The following is a 15,614-nucleotide window of genomic DNA, read 5'->3' on the forward strand; positions in this document are numbered from 1 at the left end:
TAAGATTACCTTGGTGCAGGTATGTCTGGATTTGTATTAGAAATAAATTCCCAGCTGGTTGAAATTGATTCGAATCACCATCTCTCCCGGATAGTGAGAAACTTGGCTAGTCCCAACATCGTGGTACCTAGATTATGGAATATGATGGTTATGATGAACATGGAATTATTACACCGGCTATGGTTACTATTGTTATGCTACTATAGTATATACCACATGTTTTGCATAGGTTAGTCGCTAATCTAGAGATGAATAGCTATAATTAACTTGATGACCAATGTATAATTGTACAACTAAATTAGTCGCGTTTTATGCAAAATGTTGTCAAGCTAGCTCCACTTATAAAGCCTTGCATACTCCTTGGTGTCACTTTATTTCTGGTTTATGATGGGTAAGTCTAGCTGAGTACATTTGAGTACTCAGGGTTTATCCCACCATGTTGCAAGCGAAGTTCTTGGCCTGCTGAAGATGGTACCTAACCGCTGGTGGGCTCGGTGACTCTATATTTATTTCTCATCTATATGCTTTTGTCAGAGGATGTCACTTATGCTAGCAATGTATTTGGAACTTATATTAATGTAATCATTTGAAAGCTATGTTGTTTTCACTAATCGGTTTTGAAACCCAAACTTGTACTATTATTTGTGAACACATTTGTAATATTATTTACGCTGCAACTCTATGTATATGATGTATTTTCTTAATCATGCGATCTTGGTTTTGATGTTAATTTACCGAGATCCTTTAGGACACTCAGCGGACTACTGGATTTATATAAGTGAAAGTATGTGCGTATCAATGTTTTAGCAGGACAGCCGTACTTGATCTTGTATAAATTGGGTGGTTCTATCACAGTACGCCCTGACCCTTGGTGCTCCATAGTCGAGGTCGATCGGGAGGATGGCCTTGGAACCGTAGACCATGAAGAATGGCATGTAGCTAGTGGCCCGGCTGGGGGTCATCCTCAGGCTCCAGAGGACCACAGGAAGCTCGGTGACCCATTGTGCACCAAACTTGTTCAATCGGTTGAAGATCCTAGGCTTGAGGCCCTGTAGGACCATGCCATTTGTGCGTTTGACCCACCTATTCATTCGGGGGTGCGCTGTGGAAGCCCAGTTGACGTGGATGTGATATTCATCATAGAATCAGAGGAACTTCTTTCTGTTAAACTGTGTGTTGTTGTCCATGATGATGGAGTTCGGGACTCCGAAGCGATGGATGATGTTGAGGAAGAACAGCACGGCCTACTCGAACTTGATTGTAGAGATCGGCCGAGCTTCTATCCACTTTGTAAACTTGTCTATGGTGACAAGCAAGTGGGTGTAGCCCTAGGGCGCTTTTTTGAGAGGTCCAACCAGATCGAGCCCCCAGACCATGAATGGCCAGGTGATGGGTATCGTCTAGAGTGCTTGGGCCGGTAAGTGAGTTTGCCAAGCATAGTACTGGCACCCTTCGCAGGTGTGTACGATCTACTTGGCGTTGGCTACCATAGTAGGCCAGTAGAAGCCTTGTCGGAATGTGTTTCCGACCAGGGTTCTAGACATGACATGGTGACCACAGACCCCACCATGAATATTGCTCAACAAATGCTTCCCCTGTTCGATGGGGATGCAACGCTATAGGATTCTAGTGTGGCTCTTCTTATAGAATTCGCCCTCCACAAGGATGAAGGACTTGGGGCGATGTGCGAGCCATCGAGCCTCCGTCTTGTCCATCGGCAGTGCATCACGGAGGAGGTAGTCGAGATACCGCATCCTCCAATCGACTAGAGGGTTTTGCTCTGTCTCTAGGTCCTCTTTGAGCTCCATGACTTTAGGGCCGTATGGAGTTGACGGTTGGTCAGCCCTCGTGCCTAGAATAGGTGGACCATCACCGGCTTATTCTGATCCCTTATAGTGAATCGAGGGCCTGTGTTGGTCACTGGCAAAGACACCCATTGGCACCGGCTCTCGGCTAGATGCTGCCTTCGCCAGCATGTCGGCCGCCTCATTGAGGTGCCCTAGGATGTGGTTGAGCTCGATGCTGTTGAACTTGTCCTCCAGCTAGTGGACTTCTCGACAGTATGCAGCCATCTTGGCATTGTGGTAGCTCGACTCCTTCATGACTTGGTCAATGACCAGCTGGGAGTCACCCTAGACATCGAGGCATTGGATGCCCAACTCGATGGCGATGCGCAGACCGTTGATGAGCGCCTCATATTCAGCCACATTGTTGGAGGAGGGGAAATGTAGGCGAACCATGTACCTCATGCGTACCCTAAGGGGTGAAACAAAGACCAGCCCCACGCCGGTGCCTTTCTTCATTAGGGATCCATCGAAGTACATTGTCTAGTACTCTTGATCGACGACCGCTGGTGGCATTTGGACCTCGGTCCATTCTGCGATGAAATCAGCCAACACCTAGGACTTGATGGCCATTCTAGAGGCATCTGCAATGCCCTGACCCATCAACTCAAGTGCCCACTTCACAATTCTTCCCATGGCATCCTGGCTTTGGACGATCTCGCTGAGGGGGAAGGATGTCATGACTATCATCAGATGTGACTCAAAGTAGTGGTGTAGCTTCCTCTTGGCGATGAGGACGGCGTATAGGAGCTTCTAGATTTGGGGGTAGCGGGTCTTAGAATCAGATAGGACCTCACTAATGAAGTACATGGGGCACTGTACTTTAAGGGCATGCCCCTCTTCTTGTCTCTCCACTACTAAGGCAGTGCTGACCACTTGTGTCTCTCCACTACTAAGGGGTTCTCCATCGATAGGAGGAACCAGGATCGGGGCCTTCATCAGAAGCTGCTTGACTGTGTTAAGTGCCTCCTAGGCCTTGGATGTCCATTCAAAGTGGTTGGCCTTCTTCAGAAATTGATAAAGGGGGAGACCTCGTTTGCTAAGGCATGAGATGAAGTGGTTGAGCATGGTGAGGCACCCTGTAACTCGCTTTACCCCCTTCATGTTTTGAATTGGGCCCATCCTCATGATGGCTGAGATCTTTTCTAGGTTGGCTTCGATGCCACGCTCGGAGACGATGAAACCGAGTAGCATACCCCTCAGGACCCCAAAAATGCACTTCTCAGGATTGAGTTTGATGCCGTTTGCTTAGAGTTTTGCGAAGGTCTTCTCAAGATTGACTACGAGGTGGTTAGCCCATTTGGACTGGACCACGATGTCATCCACATAGGCCTCAATGGTCCACCTGATGAGGTCCCCAAAACACTTGAGCATACAACGCTAGTATGTAGCCAAGCATTCTTCAGACTGAATGGCATTGTGACGTAGTAGAACAACCCAAAGGGGGTGATGAAAGATGTTGTGAGCTGGTCGGACTCTTTCATGTGATTTGATGGTACCCAGAGTATGCATCAAGGAAGCAGAGGTTTTCACACCCTGAGGTAGAGTTAACTATTTGGTCTATGCGTGCCAAAGGAAATAGATCCTTTGGGCATGCTTTGTTGAGACCCATGTAGTCAACACACAGCCACCATTTCCCACTCTTCTTTCATACAAGAAAGGGATTGGCTAACCGCTCTCGATGGTATACTTCCTTGATGAATCTGGCCACCAAAAGCTTTGTGATCTCCTCGTCGATGGTCCTGCGTTTCCCCTCATCGAAGCAACGTAGGCGTTGTTTCACTAACTTGGAGCCTAGGCAGATCTTCAAGGCATGCTCGGTGACTCCCCTCAGAATGCCCGGCATATCCGAGGGTCTCTATTGGCGTGGAGGAAGCTGATGAGTGCGCTTTCCAATTTGGAGGAAAGTGTGGTGCAAATGCGCACCACCTTGCCCTCAGGGCTTCCGAGGTCTATGAGGACCTCCTTGGAGCCCTCCACTAGCTCAAAAGACATGGTTGACCTCTTGGGGTCAGGTGCTTCTTTAGCAACCTCCTTCCTGAGGGACACGAGCTCTCTAGAGGCAATGATCGTTGCGGTGTGATCACAGCACTTGACCTCGCACTCATAGGAGTGCTGGAAGGAGGTGCTGACAGTGATGACCCCACCTGGGCCTAGCATCTTCAGCTTGAGGTAGGTGTAGTAGGGGGCGGCCATGAACTTTGCATAGCACGGTCATCCTAGGATGGCATGGTAGGTTCCATGGAACCCAACCACTTCGAAGGTGAGGGTCTCCGTCCTGTAGTTGGACAGACACCCGATAGTGATGGGCAGATTGATCTACCCAAGTGGCACGGCCTGCTTTCCAGGCACGATGTCATGGAAAGGCGCTCTGGTCAGCTAGATGTGTGCTCGGTCGACACCCATAGCATTGAGCGTTTTAACATACATGATGTTGAGGCCGCTACCTCCATCCATTAGTACCTTAGTGAGTCGCTTCATGCCGACGATCGGGTCAACTACGAGCATCTCCCTAGTTGTGGGATGCTCTCCGAGTGGTCAGTCTGATCGAAGGTTATGGCGGACTCCAACCACTGGAGGAAGGTGGGCATGGCCGGTTCGATTATATAGACCTCGTGGCATGCGACCGTCTAGTGGCGCTTGGATTTGTAGGCTGCCGACCCTCCAAAGATCATGAGGTAGCCATTCGGCGTCGAAAAGTCACCGTCCTTCCCCTCGGCGTTGTCCGTGGTCGAGTTAGGGTCCTTCCTGTGCTCCCCTATGTTGGAGCTTTCAGACAAGAACCGCTTTATGAGGCCGCAGTCCTTGTATAGATGCTTGACGGGGAAGGTATAGTTCGGGCATGGCCCCTCGAGCAGCTTCTCAAAGTGGTTTGGAGTGCCCTCCACGGGCTTCCGACCACCCCTGCGGTCGACGACAGCCACGAGCGAGCCCTCGCACCACTGCTTGTTCTTCTTCTTGGTGGGAAGATTGGAGGTGCCTTTGTCAATGTCCTCATCCTGCCTTACCTTGCCCTTGAGGTGGTCAAAGATCGCTCTGACCGCTTCTTCGCCTGAGGCGTGGTTGGTGGTGATGTCAAGGAGCTCCTTGGTGGTTCGTAGGCCCTTATGTCCTAGCTTGTGAACTAGGGACTCATAGATAGTCCTAGACAAGAAAGCTCCTATAACGTCGATGTCGACAACGTTAGGTAGCTTGTTGCACTGTCGGGAGAAGCGTTGGATGTACCTGTGAAGGGTTTCTCTAGCCTTCTGTTGGTAGTTCTTGAGATCCCATGGGTTCCTAGGGCGCTTGTATGTGCCTTGGAAGTCCCCACAAAGATCTCCTTTAAGTCCACCCAACTTTGGATTCTATTGGGCAGAAGGTATTCCAACCATATTGGTGCCAAATCAGCTAGGAACAATGGAAGGTTCGGATAATGAAATCGTTATTATCCGCTCCACCGACTTGGCAAGCAAGCCAATAATCCTCGAGCCATAGTCTAGGGTTCATTTCCCTAGAGTACTTTGGGATGTTGGTTGGTGGCCGGTACCTGTGACAGAACCGCCCAATTTATACAAGATTAAGTACGAATGTCCCCGCTAACACATTGACATGGGCATACTTTCACTTATATAATGCCAGTAGTCCGCCGAGTGTCATGAAGGACCTTGGTAAATCAACCTCACAACCAAGATCACGTGATTAAGCATATACACATCACATATGCAGACTTGCAGCGGAAATAATATTACAGATGAGTTCACAAATAATAGTACAAGTTTGGGTTTCAAAACCGATTAGTGAAAACAACATAGCTTTTAAATGATTACATTAATATGAGTTGCAAATACATTGCTAGCATAAGTGACATCCTCTGATAAAAGCATATAGATGAGAAATAATTATAGAGTCACCGGGCCCACCGGCGATTAGCCACCATCTTCAGCAGGCCAAGAACTTCACCTGCAACATGGTGGGATAAACCCTGAGTACTCGAATGTACTCAGCTAGACTTACCCATCATAAACCAAAAATAAAGTGACACCAAAGAGTATGCAAGGCTTTATAGGTGGAGCTAGCTTGACAACATTTTGCATAAAACACGACTAATTCAGTTGTACAATTATACTTTGGTCATCAAGTTAATTATAGCTATTCATCTCTAGATTAGCAACTAACCTGTGCCAAACATGTGGTACATCATTTAGTAGCAGAACAACAGTTACCATGGCCGGTGTAAGATTTTCATATTCATCATAACCATCATATTCCATAATACAGTTACTACGATGTTAGGACTAGCCAAGTTTCTCATTGTCCAGGAGAGACGGTGATTCAAATCGATTTCAACTAGCTGGGAATTTATTCCTAACACAAACCCAGACATACCTACGCCAAGGTAGTCTGAGGTCACATTTGGTACAATTCAGGTCCACATTTCGTGGGTTCGCCCAGCGCTGCACAATCAGGGACTGACGGTAGCTAGGTCACTCAAGGCATGCCTGCCCACGGTCCCAGACCAGGTCGCTCAGGTCATGCTTGCCCATGGTCTATTGATTCACTCCCTGCACATCCTTACTTCCCCTAGTGTGCGCACTTTTATAGAGCGGGGCCTGGCCTGAGTTGAGCATGCGTTCAATCTTGTCAAAAAGCACCAATAATGGTGCGGTCCTTAATCAACACAAACGAGGATAGATCCACACCCAAGACCTCCATGTCTCGTTGCTTCTCTATCGACATCCCGCCCGGTCTCCATTCATTATTAACACATGGTTATTTTCATGATAGCAAATATAGCCAACCATGCTTTGGTATCCACCTATATCTCACAAGTGATAGGAAATCACCTGACTTCTACTGGTCTAAGCATTGCTAAGCATACATTCGATTCTGGACCTACATAGGGTTCAAGGTATATTTCTGGACAAGGTAGTTGTATGCATCAAGTGGTTCCGATCAACTCTTATAACCTAATGCATCAAGTGGCTTTGTGGTCGAAATGAGTTATCCGGCCAGCTAAGTGATAGGCATGCGTTCAATCTTGTCAAAAAGCACCAACAATGGTGCGGTCCTTAATCGACACAAACAAGGATAGATCCACACCCAAGACCTCCATGTCTCGTTGCTTCTCTATCGACATCCCGCCTGGTCTCCATTCATTATTAACACATGGTTATTTTCACGATAGCAAATATAACCAACCATGCTTTGGTATCCACCTATATCTCACAAGTGATAGGAAATCACCTGACTTCTATTAGTCTAAGCATTGCTAAGCATACATTCGATTCTGGACCTACATAGGGTTCAAGGTATATTTCTGGACAAGGTAGTTGTATGCATCAAGTGGTTCCGATCAACTCTTATAACCTAATGCATCAAGTGGCTTTGTGGTCGGAATGAGTTATCCGGCCAGCTAAGTGATAGGCATGCGTTCAATCTTGTCAAAAAGCACCAACAATGGTGCGGTCCTTAATCGACACAAACGAGGATAGATCCACACCCAAGACCTCCATGTCTCGTTGCTTCTCTATCGACATCCTGCCCGGTCTCCATTCATTATTAACACATGGTTATTTTCATGATAGCAAATATAGCCAACCATGCTTTGGTATCCACCTATATCTCACAAGTGATAGGAAATCACCTAACTTCTACTGGTCTAAGCATTGCTAAGCATACATTCGATTCTAGACCTACATAGGGTTCAAGGTATATTTCTGGACAAGGTAGTTGTATGCATCAAGTGGTTCCGATCAACTCTTATAACCTAATGCATCAAACATAAAGAACTCAAGTGATATTTGTAAAAACATAGGAGGCTTAGAATGCTTTGGGGCTTGCCTAGGATCCAACACTAGGTTAGTGTTTGTTAGACAACACTCGCTTGGTGAGCATCTCCTGTTTAGGCATGTACTCCAGGGGTCCTTCCATCTTTGGGAAAGGTCCACCAACACCATCTTCTAGTTCGATTTCATCATCATGTCCTTCACGTGGTGCATCTAGCGTACCTAAATGAGATACAAGATGCAAGTGCATGAATATGAAGAATGGTAATATGAGATGCATCACATAATAGCATTCAAGGCAAACATAAGATAATGCAAGACATAGGCACCCAGAGTTATTTAACTAAACATCACACAACCTATTATAGAGGGATAGCAAGCATATTAGGCATGGCACACAAGTGAACTTGAGTTTAGATATTGCACACATGCATCGATCAAGAACTAACCAACATGTTTAGCCAAAACAAGAGCAAGTTATAGCAATCACCTAGCACATGTATGGAAATCTGGACAGCAGCACAACAGTCACTTGTTTTATTCATAACTAGAGATGAGTGACCATAGACTTTCTAAAAACATAATGAAATTGCCTACAACAATGTTATTATCACCAAAAGCTTATTCGAAAGCTAACCAGGTCAAACATGCCAATATTTTAGATCTTCACAGAACTAGGACAGAAAAGTAGTAGTAAATTCAACAATGCATAACTGGAGTTGTGGACATCAAACAAGCATGAACCTTAACTTTCTAGAAATATTATTAAATTATCTAAAATATGTTTATTATCATCACAAGGTGATTCCACAATTAACAAGGTCAATCAAGCATAATTGAGCACCTCTGTCCAGACTTGGACAGATTCTACCATGCAACTTCACAAGCTTATAACTGGAGATTTAGACCACCAAAAGGAGTGATATTTAACAATTTAGAAAGCTCATGAAAATCATTACACTTCTTATATTATCTCAAAGACATGATTCACAGCATAGCTAAGTCTAACTACACAACCATTCAGATCTATACAGAGAGCATGCAAAATCTGACAATGAAATTGTAAAATCTATAGCTCCTAAATTATCAGGCCTATGGTCATGAAAATTTATTACAAGCTATATTATGAAATTATATACAACTTTTGTATTCACTAGAACCACAGCAAACATCACTTACACCATGAAAATAATTGCACAAGCAAAACTGCACATGCAGCCCAAACAGCAGTGGTACAGAAAACTGATCAGAACTTTAGAGAAGCATAACTAGAGTTCTAGACATTCTATAAACATGAATCATAAGTTTTTAAAAATCTTATGAAGTTACCTACAACTTTATTATTATCTTCTTAAGATTATTCTATAGTTAACAAGGTCAATTAATCCAATGAATGCATCTCTGTCTAAAACATGGATAGAATCTGACATGCCACTTTAAATAGCTATAACTAGAGTTCTACATGTCCAATAAATGTGTTTTGAGACTTTTTAGAAAACTTAGAAAATTATAAACAACTTTGTTATAAACACCTAGAGCTAATTCTACTATTAAAAAGGCCCCATAGTACCAACAAGGCAACCCTGTCTGGGTTTGGACAAAAACAGCCACAGAAATTTAAGCAACAATAACTAAAAATCTACTTAACAAAAAATTATGCTATTTAGCTTTTTGAAAAGATTAAGAAAATTACTACAACTCATGTCATCAAGTCATGATTCAGAACTTAACTGAGCCAATTAATTCAAACATTTAGGCCTATTCAAAATTGGAGCAAAGCAACACAGGGCATTTGTTATTTTTATAGCTCTTACACTATCAAGCCTAATATCTAGAATTTTTTACCAGACATCAACCATTGCCTAAGTAGCACTCCATAAAACTTTCACATTTATTTGAGCACGACAACTATAGTTATGAAAAAGAAAAGACACAACTAGTATTAAAATCCTAACTGCATAAATTGATTTTTACAGTAAAAACTTTAAACTAAAGCATGTCATATTATAGATCTAATGCATAGATAATTTCATAAGGATTCCAAAAAAGTCCTCATTTACTATTTTATGATTTTTCTACTAATTACTACAAATTTTCAAAATTAATCATTCAAATCTGCATAAATCAAAGAAAAAGAATGTAAATCTTGCATTGGGGACCCTGCAGTTTTCACAAATTAAATTCGAACAAAAAGATCCATTATGGCACTATTCATCTGCGTCATGGATTCTTCACTTAACCCCCTTCCTTTTTCCTTATTTCAGTGTGAAGTCCCTTGTCTCTTTCCTCTCGATGGTAGAGAAGGGGGTGGCCGGCTCGCGGCTCCAGCGGCCATGGTCGTCGATGGCCTCGGTGAAGTTGCGGGGGTGCACCCATAGGCCTGTACACACATGTGGGGCCACTCAGTTTGGCTAGAGATGGGCCAGGTTGTCCTGGCTACGCACATAGGCATCCGTGGCGGCCATGGCACCGGTGGCCACACGCTACGGCAGTGAAGAAAGGCCGGGGAGGGCCGCGTAAGGCCAAGGAGAGGATGGTGGAGCCGGTAGCAATGGATGTAGGGCTACAGGGCACTCAGAGGTGGAAGAATGATGGCGGTGTAGGAGCTTTGCCACACGGTAATGGCGGCCAAGGCCGTAGCTTGGCGCTGAGCGACTAGGCGAAGCGAGGAGTGGCAGCGCGAGAGAGAGGGACACATGGGGCAGCTCTGGCGCTCAGTTTAGGAGGAGCAGGGCATGAGGTGGTGCATGGCACAAAGGTGGGACACACGTTGGCCATGGTGGAGCGCACTCTGCTGCATGGTCACCACGCAGGCATTCTATCGAACACGCGGCGTGCCCAAATGAGCCTGACTTGGAGACTGTTTTCAGCATATTCGGAGCATATTCATCCTTGGGTGCTTGAAGCCAGTTTGTTACTCTCAGACAACACTACAACATTACTTAAGACACCATGGTCATTTGAGTTCTGCATGGCCAGGTAATTAAGCTCTATGATTGCATTGTCAATGCATTGACGGCGATTAACAAACTCCAAAATTGTTGGTTAAAACAAGGTCAAACGAGTGCCATCTTTTTGCACGCTCTTCTCCACAATGGATACTCCAACTTCTATCTTTGGACCAAAAAGAGTTGTTTAACAAAATCACGAGAACACGAGATGCCAATGTCAATGACGATGAATTCCAGACTTAGCAAAATTTTAAGTACTGATAACAACTGTAGATTCAAAGTTCGATCCTCGGTTGACTTGCTTACAAGCTGATCTAGCCATTGGTCCCAAAACAAAGTTTGTTTTACTCCACTCAAACTTCAACTTTTATTAAATGTCAAACTTCATATCTAGTACATGAACCAATTCTTCACCTTGGTCAAAGCATGTAACACCTCGGGTGTTTAAATATTAAAAACATGACATGTCATCATATGCATTGCAAGGCATTTGGTCAAATTGCAAACTTGGATATGCATTCACTAAAACAAGTTTACATTTGTGGTATGTGTTGAATTGTATTGTTTGACTCAAGTTCAAAGTTTGTTTGGATTTTGAATTTTTCGAGAAAACCCTGATTTTCAGCATTTAAATCCTACCCTGAAAATCCATTTCAAAATCTAAGCATATTTTGGGGTTGAGCCCAAAAGCAAAAGTGTAGAGCTTGGCAAGTTATACAAAGTTTGTTTTTGGAGTTTTTCAAGTTGTTTAGAAAAATTTTGAGTAATTCAAAAAGGCGTAATTCGTTAAATTTCCCTATTTGAATTCAAAAGTTCATTTCAAAATCTAGACCGAATTAGGAGTTAGTTATAAAAGCAAAGTTGTAGAACTTTTGATTTTGAACAACTTTTGTTTTTGGAGATTTTTGAGTTGTTATGAAAATTTGAGAGTAATTTGTGAATTTTGGCGAATGGCAAACTTGTAAATACTGTGAACAGTGTTCACCGCCGTAGCTACATGGCTGGCGACCTTCTTCGGCGTTTCAGGCGCATCGTGGCCGTCCTTGGCATCGCGTTGGCGCGGTAAAGGCTTCGTCGTGGCTTTCTTGAGCTTCCTGGCCACCCTTTTTAGCCTGAACCGTTGTCGTCATTGCTCTTCTCCCTTGCTCTGTTTCCGCCATCGCCGGTGACCTTGCTGCGCTCATGGAATTCATCCTCACCGTCGCGCCTCATGCCAATTGCATCTACCATTCTCTCCGCCCCACACTCTCGCTCATTCCTGGCCTATTTGCTTCACGTCTTGCAGTCCAGTGCCATCGCACGCCATTTTTTTCCTCAGAGCCGGCCGAAGCACCACCACCACCGACCTCTCCATGGCCAGAGCCCGTCGATGAGCCGTTGCCCTTGATTGGTGTACCTTTGGCTTCGTCTCGATGCCGTAGTGCTAATTTCATTGTTGCTTGGCCGTTTTGTCCACTTCAGTCACCGGCACACCATCACCGACGACCCTTGCGCCGCCGTGATCACCGTGGACATCGACCCGCGTCACTGTTGCTTCTCCGACCTTGTTATCTGCTCAGTTGTGTTCAGGGTAAGCTGCTGGTGCTTCCTTGACCTTTAGTTTAACCGCTACCAGCCTGTAGTCGCCGGCATAGTACCACCGAGGTGCCGTGTCCGCTATGGTCGACGTTGAGCTAGAATTGAGTCGTAATCGGTACATCTACGTACGTCTATAGGTGCGCCTAGTAGTGTAGAACATGTTGGTGCTATCGCCATCGCCGGTGATCTCACCATCGGTGAGGAATCGCTGGTTAGAGCCATCGCTGTCGTGGTCAACGTTGGAGGTTAGGGATGACAGGTGGGGTCGGGTTGTCAGTGACTCAATGTTCAAATGGATTTTTCTATTTTCAGATTTGAATGAATAGTGTCTGTTTTTGTTATTTTTGTGTAGGTTTATTTAGAGCTCCAAAAATTATAAAAATTTTTGTGTGACTTCTCTGTGAGGTATAGTATTTAAGAAAAATATGAAATAATGTTTTTCAGTACTTTTTGAATGTGATAAAAATTGCTCAATTTATTAATAAATGGATTTCTATGATTTTTCTAGGCTTATTTATTTATCCAAAAATTATGAAATTTGTTTTGCCACTTAGTTATCATGTAATGAACATTTACAAAAATTTTGATCTCAATTAGAATAAGTTGATTTATTTCATAATTTTGAATTAAATAATTAATTCATAAAAGCAAATTGTAACCTTTAATGAATTAGGTTTTGTTTGAATTTTTGATTGAGTGATGTCCTTGGGTGATTAGTTGATAATGATCCTTGGCAATTGATTTGGGTGTTGTGAAAAAGGTTTGATTAGTTTGACTTGCAACTGTACCGCGAAGGAAAGTTGTATTCAAATTGTTAAATTTTGCATCCATCATCGAGCATCATGTTTCGTATTCCGCATCATGTTAAACATGGCATTGTTATTACGTGTAGTGAATGAAGGTGAACACGTGGTAGTTAATCAAGTTGTTGAGGAGGTTAATCCGTCTATTGAAGTCGGATCGAATACTTATGAAACATTGCAGGAGCCAGACTTTTCTGTCAACAAAGGCAAGCCCCGGATGCATACAACCCTACCTTGTGTTTTATAAATTAATTTTGCTTTTGCTTTCCGTTACTGCATTATGTGATTAGGAGTTAAGTAAGAGCCTAATTGGTGTATTACCACCCTTGTTATTCCATATTTACCATATTGCCAGTTTTAAACTCGTATATGCCTAGTTTTGCTTAGCTATACGTAGAACGATGAAAGTCGGGTGACTACCTACCACCTGCAAGTTTTAAATGGAACATTGGTTAATTATGTTAGCATGTGATATGGGAATGTGGAGTAATAAATCTAGACCGGGCGAACTTGGTGAGTGTGAGCCACCAGACATGGAGGTCTTGTGAGCGGGGTCTTTCCGCCTGTGTCGATTAAGGCACGTCCGTTGTTGAATTGCATGAGGTGAGAATTTGTAGTACTAACCACGTACTCCGGTAAGCCTTTGCTCGGCTATTCTTTTATGAGAATGGCTACTCACGCACTAGGAGTGGAGAGATGGCGGGAATAGCATGTACCCACGTGGCCATGGGCTGGAATGGTGGAGTACTGTATTCTCGGGTGGCGCGGACCCGTTCTTGTTTTAGAGGATCCGAGGGTAGGTTGGTATATGTAGGTCAGGGACCTGCATATGTCGTGTGGTCTAGAATCCCCAGCTGGGTTTAATCGGTTTGAATCATCGTTGCTCCTTGGTTATGGAGACTCAACTCACTGTTCATCATCGTAGTACTAATAACTGGAATTCGAATAAGGCAGGTAAAGGTGTTGGATATGAAGTTTCATGATCTCAACATGGATCGTGTTAGCTTTGTATATGATTTTATGAAGTTTTCTATATAAAGAATTTTGTTAAAGAGCTTTTACGCAAAAGAACTTTGATTATTGTTAAAACCATACCTTGAATCCCATGAACCGGCATTCCTAAGTTTAGCAGTTAATATTTCGGTTAAGTCTTGTTGAGTACTTTTGTACTCAGGGTTCGTTGACCCCTTGTTGCAGGTGAGCCTCATGAGCAGATCTGTTTTGGATCGTGCTGCATGACTATCGTTCGTTCTGACGATGAGAAGTAAATGTGTGATCCTTGGGCAGGATGTTTATTTTGTGTGTTATGTATATGTTAATTATGCCACTCCACTACTACTATAGTTTGTAATAATTATCGAACTTAGTTTGTAAGGTTTGAAACAACTAGTTTGTAAACTATGTTATCGTAAGACTTCCGATGTTTTTACTCTGGTATTGATATTTGAATAAATGTTGTAATACTGCAATGACTCTGTAACGTGATCCTACTCGGAAATCGTGGATGATTCGGGGTTCCTCGAGGACACCCAACAGTCTTTTTAAGTTATTGGAAACGCATGCATAAATGTCAAAGGTCATCGGACAGCGACAGGTGCATGTGGGCCCTATAACTTAGGAGGTTCTGCCACAAAGCAGCATCTCGTTAACCCTGGAATTAGGGTTTTTGACCAATTGAGGCCTTTTCTTGACATGTGCTCAACACGAACCCTTCATGACTTTTGTTGTAGAGTTCAATTAGAGTCATTTGGGCAAGGTAGCAAGGTCTAGTTGACGACCTATAATTCCATTCACTTAATAAAGCAATCCAAGAAAGATTATAACTTATCATTTCATGTGACTTCTTGATTCCAAACTTTATGAAACTTTTCCACTGGTCTAGATGGATGCATGTTGATGTAATGTACATGGAATGAGCATGTTTAACCTTACTCTTGCATAATCTTAACAAGGATCCATATGTAAGTAAAGGTGCGTTGCCCAAGTTTAAGTTGGAGCTCACTCTTGTAGATTTGATCTTGCCACCTTCATTAGCACTTAACATGTCATGTTTGAGATCAAACCCATTGCTTAACTGGTGACAAACACCTAGGGTGTTACAGCCCTCCCCCTTATGAGAATCTCTCGTCGAGATTCGGTGTGAAAGACTTTTAAGGGAAGAGAAGCATGGCATCCATTTTCTAACATTAGTGATAGCATTAGGCTACCTAACTTTAGAGTATCAAAGAGGCTAATTTGGTCAAGAAACTTTCTGATACTTTCCCTTCGTAGTAAGTTTTGTCTGAAGAATTTCCTTTGTTGGCATCCATGAAGCATTATTACTTTGGGAGGAATCCAAGACAGCACAATACATCGTTCTCGGGGTGCGGAGAGTACTACTTTGCATAAACTAATTATTCATGATCTCTATTTCCCTAGGTAATATAGCATGGACCATGTAAACTTTGCACTAGACTGCAAGCTTCTGAAAGCTACTCATTACAATGGTTCCATGTTCATTCACAAAGTTCGAAAAGCAGTTCTCTACCAATGTAGCTTGAGTATAACCTTTCATAAGGGATGAGATCACAGATGGTGTAAGCATCCTTTGTGGCTGTGAGAAACTGAGCAACCAACAGATAATGTCTGTGCCGGTCATAACCGTTCAATCTCTCATATGCCAACCAATGG

The sequence above is a fragment of the Miscanthus floridulus genome, chromosome 1, assembly GCF_019320115.1.
Source record: "Miscanthus floridulus cultivar M001 chromosome 1, ASM1932011v1, whole genome shotgun sequence".
NCBI lineage: Eukaryota > Viridiplantae > Streptophyta > Magnoliopsida > Poales > Poaceae > Miscanthus > Miscanthus floridulus.